At 46.3% G+C, this 16,565-nt stretch overlaps 1 long non-coding RNA gene across 1 annotated transcript in view; it reads left to right on the plus strand.

Annotated features, from left to right (window-relative positions):
* Positions 1-3,237: 3,237 nt before the first annotated feature.
* The window catches only part of LOC125945357 (uncharacterized), a 32,736-nt gene continuing 19,408 nt past the window's right edge, over positions 3,238-16,565 (plus strand). Inside the window, exons 1-2 of the long non-coding RNA XR_007466845.1 lie at positions 3,238-3,319; positions 12,698-12,849. This is a non-coding gene — a long non-coding RNA (uncharacterized LOC125945357). The remainder of the gene's footprint in view (positions 3,320-12,697; positions 12,850-16,565) is intronic.

Raw genomic sequence — 16,565 nt, forward strand, 5'->3', positions numbered from 1 at the left:
TACTATTTTTGCAAACGTGCATCTTGGTGACAGCAACGTTATGTCTGCTTAGCGACGGACATAATAGGATTTGTATACCTGTTGGAGGCAGGTTTGAAATGCGGCGCCGAAACTTTCGTGCCCTAATGATGCTTACCTACATGCGTTTCGCACACGACTTGCAGATTTCGGTAACAGCGATATCTAGCAGTTCATAGGTAAGCTAGGCGACGTTTTTAACATAAAAACGCCGATAGCCAATCATCGCCAAGTCATCGATAGACAATCAATAGCTAATCGATAATCGATCAATAATCAATAAATTACGGGAAATTCTAGGGATGACTTGGTACGGCTTAGCCTAGCCCAAATACGTAGCCAATACCTTGTGATAGCCAATCGATAGCCAACAATAGCTAATCGATAATCGATCAATAGTCAATATATTTAGGGAAATGCTGAGGATGACTTGGTAGTGCTTAGCCTAGCCCAAATACGTGGCCAATACCTTGCAATAGCTAATTAATAGCTAATCGATAATTGATCAATAATAAATAAATTCCAGAAAATGCTGGGGATGACTTGGTAGTCTTTAGCCTAGCCCAAATACATGGCCAATATCTTGCGATAGCCAATCAATAGCTAATCAATAATCAATCAATAATCAATAAATTTCGGGAAATGCTAGAGATTACTTGGTAGTGCTTAGCCTATCCCAAATACGTGGCCAATACCTTGCAATAGCCAATCGATAGCCAATCAATAGCTAATCGATAATCGACAAATAATCTATAAATTCCCGGAAATCTAAGTACACGGGCGTTTTCGCATTTCCCCCCCATCGAAATGCGGCTGCTATTCGTCCCCGTGTTTCTTGTCGCGCTGTGTATTACCAGTACCACCTATTGATCCGTTGGATCCACGTCTTTCGAAGCTTTCGCTCTTTAGAAAACACATAGAATCCGAAGCCTTTGTCCCTTGTGTGGTTGTTGTAGCACCCAGGAATGCAGCAGGTCAATCCTCCCATCGCACGATGGCTCTACACGAACCATAAATATTGTGAAAAAGCATTCGGAAACAGGACGCACAGGCACTCCCGGCGGCTGGAGCGGCCGGATGACTACAAGTACCAGCATGCACCGCGGCAGCGGTGGCGTCGCGAAACTGGCCGGTGGGATCGGTCTATTGGTGAGGGATTGACCTTGTTGAAGCTTAGTGGGCTTTCTAATTTGGATGCACCTGGACTAGTACAGTTGCACTAGCTCTCGGCGTTATTTTATTTTTCCGGTCGCAGGCGCCATTCCATGCCTGAAAATATAGCGGACTGGAGGAGTATTCGAACTTACGACCTTCAGATTAGAAGCCGAGTGTTCTACCTCTGCTCCACGCCACCACTTTTGCTACCTTAAATGTTCGCAAAATAGAAATTTTGCTGGTGTCTACAATGTTTCAATTCGGCTCCACGTGGGATCTTGGAGATGGCTTTGATTCCACCGCCCCAAAATCTTTCAACTAAGCCTTCATAAAAATTGTTCTTCTTTGACAGTTGCTATGTACCGCCAGTAAAACTCATTGCTGATGATGCCGCCCGGTCAGCCCATAAGGAAACCGTGATAGTTCCTATACCATTATCAAGGATAGACGCTGCGAGGGGTCTTCGTTTGCTCCCTCAAACCGAGACTGAAACTTCATGAAGCAGCCCCATTTTTACGAACTGTCGTTTCCACCGGCTGGATCCTACACTGAGGGTGCAGATTCCATCGAACTTCCCCCGCCATGATGCAACTTTACTTTGCCGCCTTTGGTTAGAGGTGGCTTTTACGAAAGCGCACTCATTCCTTCTGGGCATGTCTAACACACCAATCTGTGACTCGTGCAACAGTGAGGAGACGGTGGAACACCTGTTGCGTTTTTGTCATCTTTATGAGATTGAACGCGACATTCTCCGGAGTGTGTCAAACAGATTAGACAAGAGACCGTTATCAGAGAAAAAGATTCTTAGACCGTGAACCAACGCGTCGCAGGCTTACAAAGCGACGTGGGCATTGTTAGAGTTCATGAAGTCGACTGGCCTCAGTGACCGATTGTGAAGTGTTGGAAAACCGCACGTGTTCATACTGAGACTACTTTCTCCCTCTCTCCTTTCTTTTCATCCCTTCAAACCCCTTCCCTCATGCAGGGTAGCAAACCGGACGTGCGTCTGGTTAACCTCCCTGCATTTCCTTTCTTCTTTTTCCTCCTCCTCCTGCAAGCGTGGGTGTTTAACCTGGTGTCACCAAAAGACCTATATAAATATTTACGTGTCATTTTTCGTAAGCCGGGAACGATCGAGCATGTATTTCTAGATTGTTGTGAAGCATTTTTGTTCTGGGATATCTTACAACGTACTCTCAACAAAAACCCACCTGTAGACGCTTTCGGCATACGAGGAGTTTTGTCAGTTGAAAGCGAAGACGGTATTCCATTTGACCTTATTATGCTCTTGGGCTTCCACAGCATTTGCCTATCTAAGATAGCAGTTCGGAACGCTGATATAGACGGGAAGCGTATCCACTTTCAAACCCCAGAGCCTGAATGGCTCCCAAGAGTTGAAGCATTGTTAAACATGTGCGAATATTAATGGGATCGCGCGAAGCAACTTCCTAGGTACTGTTTCCCCAAATGTACTATTTCCTGTGATTGTACACTTCAATGTGGCAATAAAAAAAGGTGTTTAACTTTTAGGGTTTCACACTAGGCTTCTGAGCGTGGGGTCGTAGGTTCAAAACACACCAGTGGCAAGCTTTCTCCTTTCTACTATATTTTGCTTTATACAATTATTTCTTCATAGCTGACGTCAATATGTGACGCTGAAGTCAGCGGACGTCAATCGCTGAGGGTCAGACACTCGGCTTCTGAGCGTGGGTTCGTAGGTTCAAAACACACCAGTGCCAACCTTTCTCCTTCCTACTATAGTTTGTTTTACACAATAATTTCTTTATAGCTGACGTCAATGTGTGAAGGTGAAGTCAGCGGACGTCAATCTCTGAGCATGAAAGATGCGACAGTGAATATCCAATTAGAACATCGAATATACGTGACTTCTGCGCGTTCTCATGTCTGATGCAGCAGGTGGCGAGAAATCATTCATTGGGAAAAGAAAGCAATTTATTCGATTTACTTACGTCATACCTCTGGCGTTCTCCATATAAGAGCACTGCATGCAGATTTTTATCCAGTATTCTCTGCACATTTACACGACAACTGCACGATCATGCATATCTATTGCTTTGCCATAGCATATGCGGTATTATTAAGCGTATGTGGCGCCCGTGAAACAGCAATGTGGCAGCTTCGTAATGTAAGCATTGCATCGCTAATTGCGCTACCTTGTATTTTATTCAGATTGAATCTTAGGCCGGCTGATGCAGCATGCATGAAATTTGGGAAACCCGGCCAGTGTGTTTCTTTGTATTTCTTGTGCTTTGTTCAGATGACCGTTTTCCGAAATGTCTACCAAAATATTGCTTGTCTCTGTTCCATTGGTCAAATACAGGAAGTTGCAGTTTTGGTTCATTGAGTTTGAGCTTGTCCTTGTTTGCTTTTTATATCGTTTTCTTAATCTGTAGCTGAGCTTAATTGATTATTAACACGCAGGATACATATTATTATGTTTAAAATAGAGCATACAAGTGGATTCTGCTGCAAACATAAGTATTACGCCTTTTAGGCTTTTTTTATAAAGATGGCGCAACATCAACGTCTGATTCTAATGTAACCATTTGTTTCGCCCGTCAGAAAAAAAGTTATGTGCCTTTGGTTCACCTGTGCCTAGCGGCATTAAGCTACGTAGATGATAAGGAAGGGGAGCCGCAAGGGAGGACGGTAGGCTCAAGTATACAGTTATGTACATGTCATCGCGCTTGGCTGCAAGATATGTGCGGTTCGACACCTGCCGATTAATAAAACACGTGCAAGGAGCAGGCTTTTGGAGCGTCAGTCTTTCCACGGGTCTGTGGTTTGGGAGACGGTAGCACAAACTGCTGTGCTTTCTGTGAAACATTCAAAACAAAGCAACACACATGTCTAAAAAAAGGGATGCTTGCCGTTCCCATGCCGATAATATCCCACAGGGTGATATCCTTGCCAAGCGTTGACGCACCTTCACAGTGAACGAGTGCAAGGCTGGCTAGCGCACTTTTACAGCCTGCGTCACGGATGTCTAGAACACTGGAGCGACGCGCCTATGAAACATGGCTGAAATGTCGTGGCACTGGGATCACATGGTGCTGCAATCACCCGGTTATTTCGGATGTGGCGTGCTAGCTGGGCCGGGTCTCGTCACTCATTATCATAGCCGTGTGCCTTGCGTAGCCAGTTTCCGCTTTCTAGTAATTCTGCGCGGTGACAGGGTGAATGGGTGCACGGTTTTTTGGTCGCATGCTGACTGGTTGCGCTGTCATGCGAGGATGCCCTTTGAGGAACAAAAAAAAGGTCTGACGCAATCCAACTCACGATGATGGCTTATGTTAATGAGAAAACATTCAAACACACACACGCGCACATACAGAAACAAACGCACGCCCGCATTAACTCATCTTCCATTCTATTTCGTGTCGTCCCCATGTCGACAATCAGGGGACTAGAATGCTGAAGTATGATGCATTTTTTCAACGCTTTCAAATGTTTTATACCTCTAGCAAGGACAAGGCCTATGACACGTCCTACGCTTGTTGTAAGTGTGAAGTCTGTGATGGATAATCCTAAACAAGTGCCTTTTTATGGATTGTGGAAACCATTTGCTTGCAGGATTCGATATGTCAATATTGATGTCCCCTGTTGCAATCGCGGGAACTGAGTTTTCTTTCGCATGCGCTGTAAGCGGCATTCACATTCTAGAGCATTTTTGGGTGAGTCGTTACCATTGTCAAAGTTTAGGTGGACAATCGGTTTCAGCACCTTCTCGCTTCCTATTTTTCAAGCTATTCTGCTTATGAAGGTTCCTTTCTAAGACCCAGTTTCACCTACGGAAAGCGTGGTGTCTCGTTTAATTTGTAGCTATAAATGTGAAGGACTTTCTATTTGAAGAAGCCAAAGTTGTTATTTATCTATTTCTCCCAGAACTCTCTCATCTCCTACTTCGTTTTTCTATTCTTCCTATTCTGAAACACTTCTGGTAATCTTTTTCGCAATCGTACAATAATTCTTTCTGAATTTCAGTAATTCAGTATTCGTGCTGCTCCCTGTGTTTGCTACTGTATTTATTAGGTTTTCTTGTGACTAATGTTTGTTTATAGCTGTTGGCATACCCTAAGCTTTAGCTCAGTACTAAAATACATTTTCGTGGTTTATTGGTGAGTTCACTGTAAGTTTAATGATGTATATACCTTTTGCTAAAGCACTAGAGTATGTTCACCTGTCTTGATAGATTGTGAACATATGCTTTGCCACTGTTAAGTGTATACGATTTGTTTTTATGATGGTCGTGCTTGCTACCACTCTGGATGCCTTGTAATATTTCTTCGTCCCCCCCCCCCACTGTAATGCAATGATGCGCTATGCGTATGACGTAAATAAGTAAATACAAATAAATAAGGTCAGTGCGCCACCTCTCTAGTCGCAGGTGTTACACGTGCCTTCGCCAACTGTTGGCATGGTGCCATTTTTGTCTAACCAGAAAAGTTCCTTGTGTAACTACAAAAAATGTTTTGATACTAGTTTTTACGCGCATCTGAATGAGTGGAAACGTCACTCCTTAATACGGATAATTAACTGCTTGCCACATTAACAGCTCTCGCTTGCACCTACAGCTTGTCCACGTCGACGGCGTGATCGTCTCCTCCCGTGTTTCACTGACGCCTGCTGCCTCTTTGTCGGACATACGTGTCTTGCTCATTTGGCCAACGAAAAAAATTTTGGGGGGTTTACGTGACAAAACTACGATCTGATTATGAGGCACGGAATAATTTGGACCAGCTGGGGTTTTAACGCGCACCTAAATCTAAGCACACGGTTGTTTTCGCATTTCGCCCCCCATTGAAATGCGTCCGCCGGGGCCGGGATTCGATCCACCGACCTCGTTACTTAGCAGCCCAACTCCATAGCCACTGAAAAACCACGGCGGGTAACCAGGGCGTTGTTATTAGAACTAGGAGTGCCTTCACGGCAACACCTGAAACAAAATGGCAGACCATTGGTCAACTTTTTGAATCAGCTATGCTGCTTAAAAGTACGAGCACATCGAACGTAACGTGTAACTAGGGATCACTAATGACTCGGCATCATCAGTTAGTAATGGTAACCAAAGATACTCATGTAATCACTTTTTTATTAATGCCAATGACAACGTGCCCGAATCAAAGCTACCACTGTCGTACTAAACAAAGTAATTTGTGATCCCAAGCGACTTGGTTCTGCATTCTCGTAGTTTTTATATTTTAATCAGTGTTTATATAGTCGACGCCCTCTCTTCAACGCCACAGTCCTCAATCATAACCCGCTTAGAGTCCCGGATCGACCAGCTCGCCGTTTCCATCGACGCCCTTCGGACGTCCTCCCATTACCAGCGCGGCTCTACCTCATGTCCCAGCCGCCGTCCCTCTTCCCCGACCAGTCGCCGCTCGCGCAGACCTCGATGCTCGCCTATCTGCTGGTACCATCGCACTTTCCAGCACCGCGCCCGTCGCTGCAAGTCCCCATGCGAATGGTCGGGAAACGCACCGCGAGATCACTGACGGCGACATGTGACCTCGCCTTACAACCCGGCCGCCTTTTAATAGTCGCGGATTGCCTTTCCGGCCTGCGGTTTCTTGTAGACACGGCTGCCGAGGTCAGTTTGAAACGCGGTCACGCTTGGAGGACGTGACCGCGTTTCTAAGTCACCTGGACCTACGCTCCGCGCGGCAAACTCTACCTCCATCGCCACGTATGGTCTGCGGTCCCTCACTCTCGACCTTGGCCAGCGGCGCACGTTCCGGTGGGTCTTCATCGTGGCCGACGTTCATCAGCCTATCCTCGGCTCCGACTTCCTGACCCATTTCGACCTCGATGTCAGCATGCGCTGCCATCGCCTGATTGACAGCAAGACGCGCCTCTCCATCGCTGGCGTTCTGTCGGCTGTCGCTCCCACTGGCATCCGCACGCTGATCCCTTCAGGCCCGTACGCTCGAATCCTCGAAGATTTCCCTTAAGTGACGAGGTCCTGCAATTTAAAACAGCCACCCAAGCACTGCGTCACCCACCATATTGTCACGCGTGGTCCACCCGTCGCAGCTCGTCCACGCCGCCTCTTCGGAGAGCGTCTGGCCATTGCTAAACGAGAATTTGAGCACATGCTCCAGCTCGGTATTATTCGCCCTTCCTCCAGCAGTTGGGCCTCCCCACTGCATCTGGTGCCCAAGAAAGAACCGGGTGACTGGCGTCCGTGCGGTGACTACCGGGCGCTCAACGCTCACACGGTCCACGATAGCTATCCCCTTCCACACATCCAAGATTTCACAGGCCATTTGGAAGGATGCAAAATCTTTAGTAAAGTGGACCTCGTTAAGGCCTATCACCAAATCCCCGCTGAGCCTGCCGATATCCCGAAGACAGCAATTACTACACCCTTCGGCCTGTTTGAGTATGTGCGCATGCCCTTTGGGTTACGCAACGCAGCTCAAACGTTCCAGCGATTCATCGCCGAGGTAACGCGTGACCTCGCGGCTGTATTTGCCTACATCGACGACATCCTCGTCGCGAGTCCCAATCCACACGATCACGTCCGGGTCACCACTGTCGAGAACCGAGGGGTCGCAGCGGAGCGCCAGAACAAGGAGACCAGCTCGGCAGGCTTTTAGAACCGACTGGCGCGTGCCGTGCTTGCGCCGTTAGCACGTGCCGCCCAACTTTATTGTCGTCATTCGCAGCGAGCCCCAAAGCACTGGCCAAGAGCGCCGACCTAAGCGTCCCCGCTTTAGCAGCGTCGGTGGGCGCTACAATATTACTTTTATTTGATATCCATTAAGCTATACTGTATAAAATGCGAGAACGCTGAACTGAGTGTATCACTAGTAATCACTAATAACTGCGCGTAATCGGTCAGCCGTGGTAACCAAATACATAATTTATTGACTTTTGGATTGATCTAATTGACAACGTATATGAATAAAGGCTACCTACCACTTTCACGTTAAGTAAAGTGATCCGTGATCACTAGTAACTCAGTCCTGCCACTCCTAGTTGTCATAATTGAGCCACTGTTTGAATGGCTTTTCATTTGATATACATGACGCAATGCTTTATGGAAAGTAGACTTGGCGTTCTCAGTTATTAATGTTAAGCAAGATGGTCATTATCTTAAAGTGCTAATTGCCGCAATGACGACGTGCACGAATCAAAACAAACTGCTTTACCAGTAAAATAACTCATTCATTATCACTACTAACTTCATCATACATGGTCTCAGCAGGTGTCATTGTAGAATTACTTGTTTTATGATATTTCATTTGATATCCATTACATTGCAGGTGTTTAAAACTGAGAGAACTAAGCATAATTGTTCAGTAAATAGTGCTCACTGGTCACTATAGTTGTAATATTTAGCTTATTGTGTGACTACTTATTTAATTGGTCAATTATTCAGTGTAATTACTGATGGGTATTCATAAGTTAAGCTAGAACGTAATGGTAATTTTCTAAATACCAAATGAAAAACATTTTTACATGCGCTGAAAATTGACAGTATATAGCGCGCATAGCCGGGTTAATGCTTCGATGGCATTCCATAAAGACAATCGGTCCGCTACTTGTTGTAGAATTGGGCAGTGCTTGTACATCTTGGCATGAATGTGCGTCATAGCTGCACATTCGGGTCTATAAGTTTTAACGTGATCTACGAGCTCCTTTTCCTTCAATACAACGTCGTACTAATCTTTTGCCCCCGTAGTGCCTCTTCTTCTTTCTCGGGGTTTTACGTGCTAAATCCACTTCTGATTATGAGGCACGCCGTAGTGGAGGGCTCCGGATTAATTTTCACCACCTGGGGTTCTTTAACGTGCACTACAACGCAAGTACACGGGCGTTTTTGCATTTCACCTCCATCGAAATGAGGCCGCCGCGGCCGGGATTCGATCCCGCGATCTCGTGCTCAGCAGCGCCACGCCTTAGCTGACTGAGCCACCCCGGTGGGTCCCCATAGTGCTGCTTCGCCGTATAGTAGCTGAACAAAAGCGGCCCAGGAAAAAATTTCAGCTAGCGGAATACAACTAAACTTGACCTACAAATGGAGGGCAACCTAGAGTATATGCCACCATAGTGCAATTAGCGGCTGAGTTCTCGCTGCGTTGCAATCAGCATTTAAAAAGTCACCCCATGTATTTTAAACGGGTCTACAAAAGTGTTCCAGGTAAAAAATCCAGCCATTTAAATTAAACTAGACGCCACATATAGCATGAGACCGTTTTGAGGATTAAGTGCTTTAAGTGCAATTCGCGATAAATGACGCATTGCTCAGCAATCGATTAAAAAAATGCTTCCCATAGAGTTATTTCGACCGCATCGCCTCAGGGTCGGCTTCACCGCAGTAGTTGGTGTCCGGGATTCTTGGACTTCATCCATGTCCACTTTAATGAAAACTTTTGAAATACCTGTCTAGGGCAGCAATTCGGGACATAAGGGCTGACCCTTCCACGTAGGACAGCCACAACAACCTCAGCCCACTTCTTGATCTGTGTTGAATTGTTTAGACTTGAAGCGGTTTGTCCCTCTCATGTGGCTTGTGTAGCTACAAACCAACAGAATTGCTGCATTAACAGCTTAAGACTCTGAGTGTCCTCTCTTTCTTCGCCTGAGCTCAAAGTATCTTTTTAGAAGCGCATCCACATTTTGGTTCCTCACTCAATTTAGATATAATAGGGATGATTACCCTCGAACATGAGAGAAGTGTTAAGGATCTCAAGAGTCTCAATATGCATCTTCAGAATGCACATTTGTTGCTCATGGCGCGATTTCTCACTCTTGAACTCAATTTCCTTGCGGGCATCTTTAGCTAGCCTTTCAGTTGAACGCATCTGTCAATCTCGAGCCAACTGCTCTTTTACCAATGACCTGAGCACTAGAGCACTGCACGGGCCGATTTTTGCGGCCCGGGCCCGGCCCGGGCCCGTTTTCACATTGGGCGGCCCGCCCGAGCCCGATCAAAACATTTATGGCGAGACCCGGGCCCGGCCCGGGCCCGGAAATAATCTACGTTACCCGCCCGGCCCGGCCCGCCACCCCTTTACCTTAAGCCCGAGCCCGGCCCGAGCCCGACTCGAAACCGGCCCGAACCAGGCCCGAGACCGAAAAATACATGTTTTTTAGAGTTGAGAAGCCCGAGAATAACTCGCAGAAAGCCCGAGCCCGGCCCGGGCCCGCGTCAAAAAACCCGAGCCCGGCCTGGGCCCGAGTCAAAAAGCACACGCCGTGCCCGAGCCCGGCCCGAGCCCGTGAAAAAACTCCTCTACCCGGCCCGGCCCGGCCCACGGGCCGGGCCGGGCCCGGGCTTTCGGGTAAGCTCGAGCCCGTGCAGTGCTCTACTGAGCACTGCTTTTTTTAGCCCCAAGCTTCCGCCTTTCTCTGCATACTTTTTTACAAACCATGCTGGGTAGTTCTCCGACGCACACTTAAAAACGGCTTCATCCTGTCACGGTCGCCATTGTCGTGACACTACGGGGCTCGTGATAAAGATTATGAAACAACAATGACGTAGTTTTCATGAAGTATTTTCAAACGATGCCATTTGTAAACAAACAAAAAAGCACTGCATTTATCGGATGCGAGCAAAACATTTTGCGAGTCAATATTAGGGAGCAAGTGCGCATCATGCAGACAAGCCATGTAGAGAGTCTGAAAACTTTAAGTCCGTACATTTACAAAAGTAGCAAGTTCACTTAGTCATGCAAAAGAAGTCTTAGACAGTCGACGACGGCTAGGTGCCTTTGAGAGGTTCCCCAGCTGGAACTCGTGCACAGCGCCAGAGATGTTGAGCCGCCTGGATTCGCCTGGTTCGTCCTCGTCTCTCTTGGTCTGTTTTTTCTTCAAGTATGTTACGCCAACTCGCCCACATCAAGCTCCTGCCACCTGGGACAGACACCCTTACGACGAGTGCCGACCGCAGGCTATAGCAGGAAGTTAACGTAGTGCATTTCCCTAGTCTGCGGAATTCCTGCCACGAGCCTGGAGTGGCCTCGTGGCAGGAATTCCGCAGACCATTCTTCTGTGCCCTGGGTAACATCTCCTTCGTCCGCCTCCACGTCTGCCACGCTGACCATCTCCCTCCGAACTTTTTTTCGAACCTACTTTTTTTGAGGCGAAAGTCTCAGGTGTCTATGTTGGCGGTGCACTAGGTGGTTACCTTGTGGTCAGCTTGCAGTGACCTTGGCGAAACTTCGCCGTGACGAAAAATATCCGACGCCTAAAATACGTCTAGAAATGCTCAGTTTGACGTCACATTTCTCAAGGAGGTTTCTGTGCACAACTTAAGTTAGTGGCTTTTAAAAGAAGATTTGCTAAATTTCAGTCTGGGTTGGAATCGAACCCGGGCCTTCGAAGTGCCAGACTAGCAGGCTTCCCTGAAGCCATGGCTGTTTTTTTTCTCCTTTATTGCCGGAACTTTTACTTAGCAAACACGAACTGCATCAATTTTTTTTTTCAAAGAAAGCAATACATAATTGTACATATAAACATACTTTCAAACTTGCATGGATCATTATTGTTGTGTCAGCCACATTGTGGCTGGCAATGTAATGTTTAAAATGCTTTGACAGAGGGTTTTTATTTACCTTGGGGAGAAAACTGCCTTATATGCAGACAACTGGAAACAATCGACCACGTGCTTTTGCATTGTTGGGAAGCGGTTTTTTTCTTGGGGGGGGGGGGGGGGGGGGGCTGCGTTTTCCAAAGAACACTAAAGAAAGAATTGCCTTTAATTCATTCCGTATTAGACATTTAAGTGTAGAAAATGAGGACGGTCTGCTTTTGGAACTAGTTCTCCTAATGGGCCTCCGATGCTTATGGTGGTCCCGAATGGCAGGTTTTTCTCGTGTTTCTTGTGAGTCTGACCGATGGCCTCACGACTACTTTTCAGGGAGGGTGTTTTCAAGTTCACTGACGTAATTAAAGATCAAGAATGCCTCCCGGATTGGCTGACGAGGATTGAGCCCCTCAGAACAATAACTGAAGCCAGGGCATCTCCACGGTTGTGACTTACTATAGGTGTGCCGAGTGCGTTCCTGTTGCACACGTCACGTAGTAAAGGAGACGCGCTCACGCGTTCATCGTCATTTTCTTTCACAGCTGGTAGGCTTTCGCCTTCACGTTTTACAAACGTGTAACACTTGCTTACTTTTTCTTTTTCTCGCAGCACGTGATACGGCGCTGATGCGCTGTCGGCGCTCTTCTTGCTACGTCGCTAATGTCATTAGTTTAGTCACACACAGTACCGCACTTCTCTGCTCCGCGTACACCATCACACAAGTTGAATAAGTTGTAAGCACGGGAACCTTAGGTGCACTGTACTTGTTGCACAGAAGCATTTAGTAAGCGGGAGGTAGCACAATAACCGATATATAGTATTTGTACTGGCTTTTATGAAAACTTTTTATCATGCAATCTTTTAAAATGTATTTGTTAATTATATTTTATTCCTGCATATTTCTCGCTCGGTTAGGTCCTGAATTTGGAAATATTCATAAAAAATATTACATTGTTTTTTTTTTAGTTTTTGAACACAACCGATTCGATTTGGATATATTCTAGAGCACACAATGAAATGTACCAAAAGCAACTGGAGGAGTGCATCCGTTACAAAACATGGAATTTGACTAATGATAGTGTCACTTTAGAATATGAATTTGTTACCAACACCATCACGTAAGTATTTCTTTTTGTGTTTACTTCACGCTACGGAATTTATTTTTATATCTTAGATGGTTGCGAAATAAGGGGGTTATGACATCTTATGTACTTTAGAAGCAGGGTCTTTACGCGACGTTGCCTTGTGTGCTCCTAGTAGACATAGTTTAGCGTACGGGAATCCAAACCTATAGAAAATGTTAGCTGACAGGGTGCCATCTCGTGCTTGATGCGAAAGCTGTCGAAATGAAGACAATTCATTGACGTTCATCCTGCTGATTCTACGTGAACCTGTCTTGTTTGACCTAAGGACGAAACAATCGCCGAACAAGCTCACACATTTCACGGGTTTCACTTGTTTTAAAAGCGAAACTTTAGTTCACCATTTACTGGTGATTACTAGCAGAGAGCACCGTCATTTCAGCTGCTCACATTGTGTATATGTTTTTCCCTATACCACGGAATCCCTAAAGCATACAGAAAGTGCGCAGCGAGAACAACTTTATTTCTTAACGTGCCTAAAGCATTTCCATTCGCGTCCAAAAGCTATGCTATAGCTATTATTTTTCAATGCGGGACGTGGGCATACTTGAGGTTCCAGTGAGATGCCGAAACTTTCGCTGCTGTTGAAAATTGCGAGTTTTGCCTGAAAAACCACAATCTTCCGGCTTCCAAAATTCTATTTGTGCGAATGTCTGTTTAAACAGTGGGTTACGATACTCTTGCGTTGTGCTAGCAATAATTTGAACGCTCGAGGCGAATTTTCGCCGTAATCATTTTTGTCGCCGTGAGGTTCAGCATAAAGCCCAAGTGCGATGAGGTATTGTCACTTTCAGTGACGCTGACAAACCTAAGAGATACGGCGCAGGTCACGAAACGGTTTGTTCGGTGAATCTGCGCGTAGCAAATCAAATAACACTCAGCCCAATGATGGCCACGACTACATTCGTCGACCGTCGAAATCTAATATACAGATCCGAAGCGCTGCCTATTTTTACGTGAATCGTCGAAGGTTTCAGCGTAATCATTAGTGCTAGCGTACCTTGAAGCGAGTGCAACAATATTTGCGTCGCACATAGAAATTCATTACATGTCGTTTGGCGACAAAATAGGCCACAGATATAATCAATAATTACCTTCCATAAATTTCCGATGCATGCAGGTGCGTCACTGAGTGGTAACTGTAACTTCCTAGCGGGTGAAATGCGGTCCATCGAAAAAGGATAAAATCGCAGAACGCTTAAGCTTCGCATATAAGAGTAGAACGCGATAGCATCGTTGCTCACCGTTCCCGACGACTGCAGCTTATGCAACCGTAATGGTTACTGAGAAACACTGGCGGCGAACGCTATGGACGTAGGCGAGCTTTCTGATGCAAACGCGACCTCTTGCGTGGGCCGATCGCGGAGATAGTGCACAACCGCTCCAAAGAAATTACATCATTTTCAGGTTTCCGTATTTGTTTCGCACTTTTAATATTTCAGTCAGAGAATATTTAACATAAAAGGCATGCGCTGTGGGTGCTTTGTTTCATGACATTTGTATGTGGATTGTAATTCACAAAATTTCGAGGAATTGCTTTGTCAAGAATGTGAGACAAGGTATGAGCAACATTAGTGATAGAGTGGTGTGGCAATATAACCCGCATATCATCATCATCATCAGCCTATTTGTGTCCGCTGCAGGACGAAGGCCTCCCCTGCAATCTCCAATTACCCCTGTCTTGCGCTAGCTGATTCCAACTTGCGCCTGCAAATTTCCTAACTTCATCATCCCACCTGGTTTTCTGCCGACCTCGACTGCGCTTCCCTTCTCTTGGTATCCATTCTGTAACCCTAATGGTCCGCCGGTTATCCATCCTACGCATTACATGGCCAGCCCAGCTCCATTTTTTCCACTTATTGTCAACTAGAATATCGGCTATCCCCGTTTGTTCTCTGATCCACACCGCTCTCTTCCTGTCTCTTAACGTTAGTCCTAAGATTTTTCGTTCCATCGCTCCTTGTGCGGTCCTTAACTTGTTCTCGAGCTTCTTTGTTAACCTCCAAGTTTCTGCCCCATATGTTAGCACCGATAGAATGCAATGATTGCACACTTTTCTTTTCAACGACAGTGGTAAGCTCCCAGTCAGGATTTGGCAATGCCTTCCGTATGCACTCCAACCCAATTTTGTTCTTCTGTGAATTTCTTTCTCGTGATCAGGGTCCTCTGTGAGTAATTGACCTAGATAAACGTACTCCTTTACAGACTCTAGAGGCTGACTGGCAATCCTCGATTCTTGTTCCCTTGCCAGGCTATTGACCATTATCTTTGTCTTCTGCGTATTCATCTTCAACCCAATTCTTACACTTTCTTGATTAAGGTCCTGAATCATTTGCTGTAATTCGTCTCCATTGTTGCTGAATAGGACAATGTCATCTGAAAACCGAAGGTTGCTGAGATATTCGCCGTTGATCCTCACTCCTAAGCCATCCCAGTCTAAGAGCTTGAATACTTTTTCTAAGCATACAGTGAATAGCGTTGGAGAGATTGTGTCTCCTTGCCCGACCCCTTTCTTGATAGGTAACTTTCTACTTTTCTTGTGGAGAACCAAGGTAGCTGTGGAATCCTTGTAGATGTTTGCTACGATATTCATGTATGTCTCGTGTACTCCATGATTACACAATGCCTAACCCGCGTATACCACTCGTCATATAAGAAGGCGTGGCATATACATAAATCTAAATATATTCGGAGGGGCTGCGCGGTTGGGGATGATTTTCTCGGCCGCGGACGCCGGCGCCAACACCGACACGGACTTGGCTGCAACAGGGGGCCCTTAACGCTCTCGCGTTAAAACATGTTTCTTGTAGCCAGGAAGAACGAGCTAGACGGCCACACAAGCAGTGAGTGGCATAAACACAGTTTTTAACGCGATAGCGTTAAGGGCCCAATGTCGCAGAAAATCCGGCGTCAGCAACCGGTGTGCGATGCGGGTGGCGGAGAAAATTCCAAACCACCCCGACCGCACAGGCCCTCCACGTGGTGCAAGGTTTTCGTGAACAAAAATTGAATTTGTCACAATGAAATTCGTCAGGAAAATGGTAAAGTACGACTTTACCATTCGGCGACGGATTCGCCGTCGGACTGTGTACCAATCGGCGTCAGATTGTAATGTGAATCTACCAGAAAACCCAATTCTGCTACGAGGAAACCCAAACACAAACCGCTTTTCCAGCATTTCTACCAGACGATGCGAACGGGTCCCGATAACGCTATCGCGTTCTACTTCTAAAGGCGAAGCTTCAGCTTCCTCCAATTTTTATCAGTCTCCCAGACGTTCTATCAGAAAAAGAGAAAAATAATGCGCTGCCAGATCACTGACCACGCGCCGTCACGGGCCACTATCTCGCCCCGCTTTCACTAGATGGCAGCATCTACAGCATCTCCCCAATAGAGCAAGCGAAGTTCGCTGCACAAGGCGACTTCAAGCACATTCCACTTCTAGTATACATGCGAGAAGTGCCTCACAACACGAATGAGCGTCTGCAGCACCTTCCCTGCTACTGGCATATTCTGCGTTGGTGTTAGCAGGGGGATAGCGAGCTAGCTGGATCGCGTTTCTGCCCACAGCAGCAGTGTCGATGTTAACCCAATAGACCGAGGCTTATCGGCTGAACTTCTACTGTCGCTATGCGCTTGAGGACATTGAACCATACGTCTACGTAGAAAAACTCCGGCAGGTCACGGACTCT

Source organism: Dermacentor silvarum, chromosome 5, assembly GCF_013339745.2.
Source record: "Dermacentor silvarum isolate Dsil-2018 chromosome 5, BIME_Dsil_1.4, whole genome shotgun sequence".
NCBI lineage: Eukaryota > Metazoa > Arthropoda > Arachnida > Ixodida > Ixodidae > Dermacentor > Dermacentor silvarum.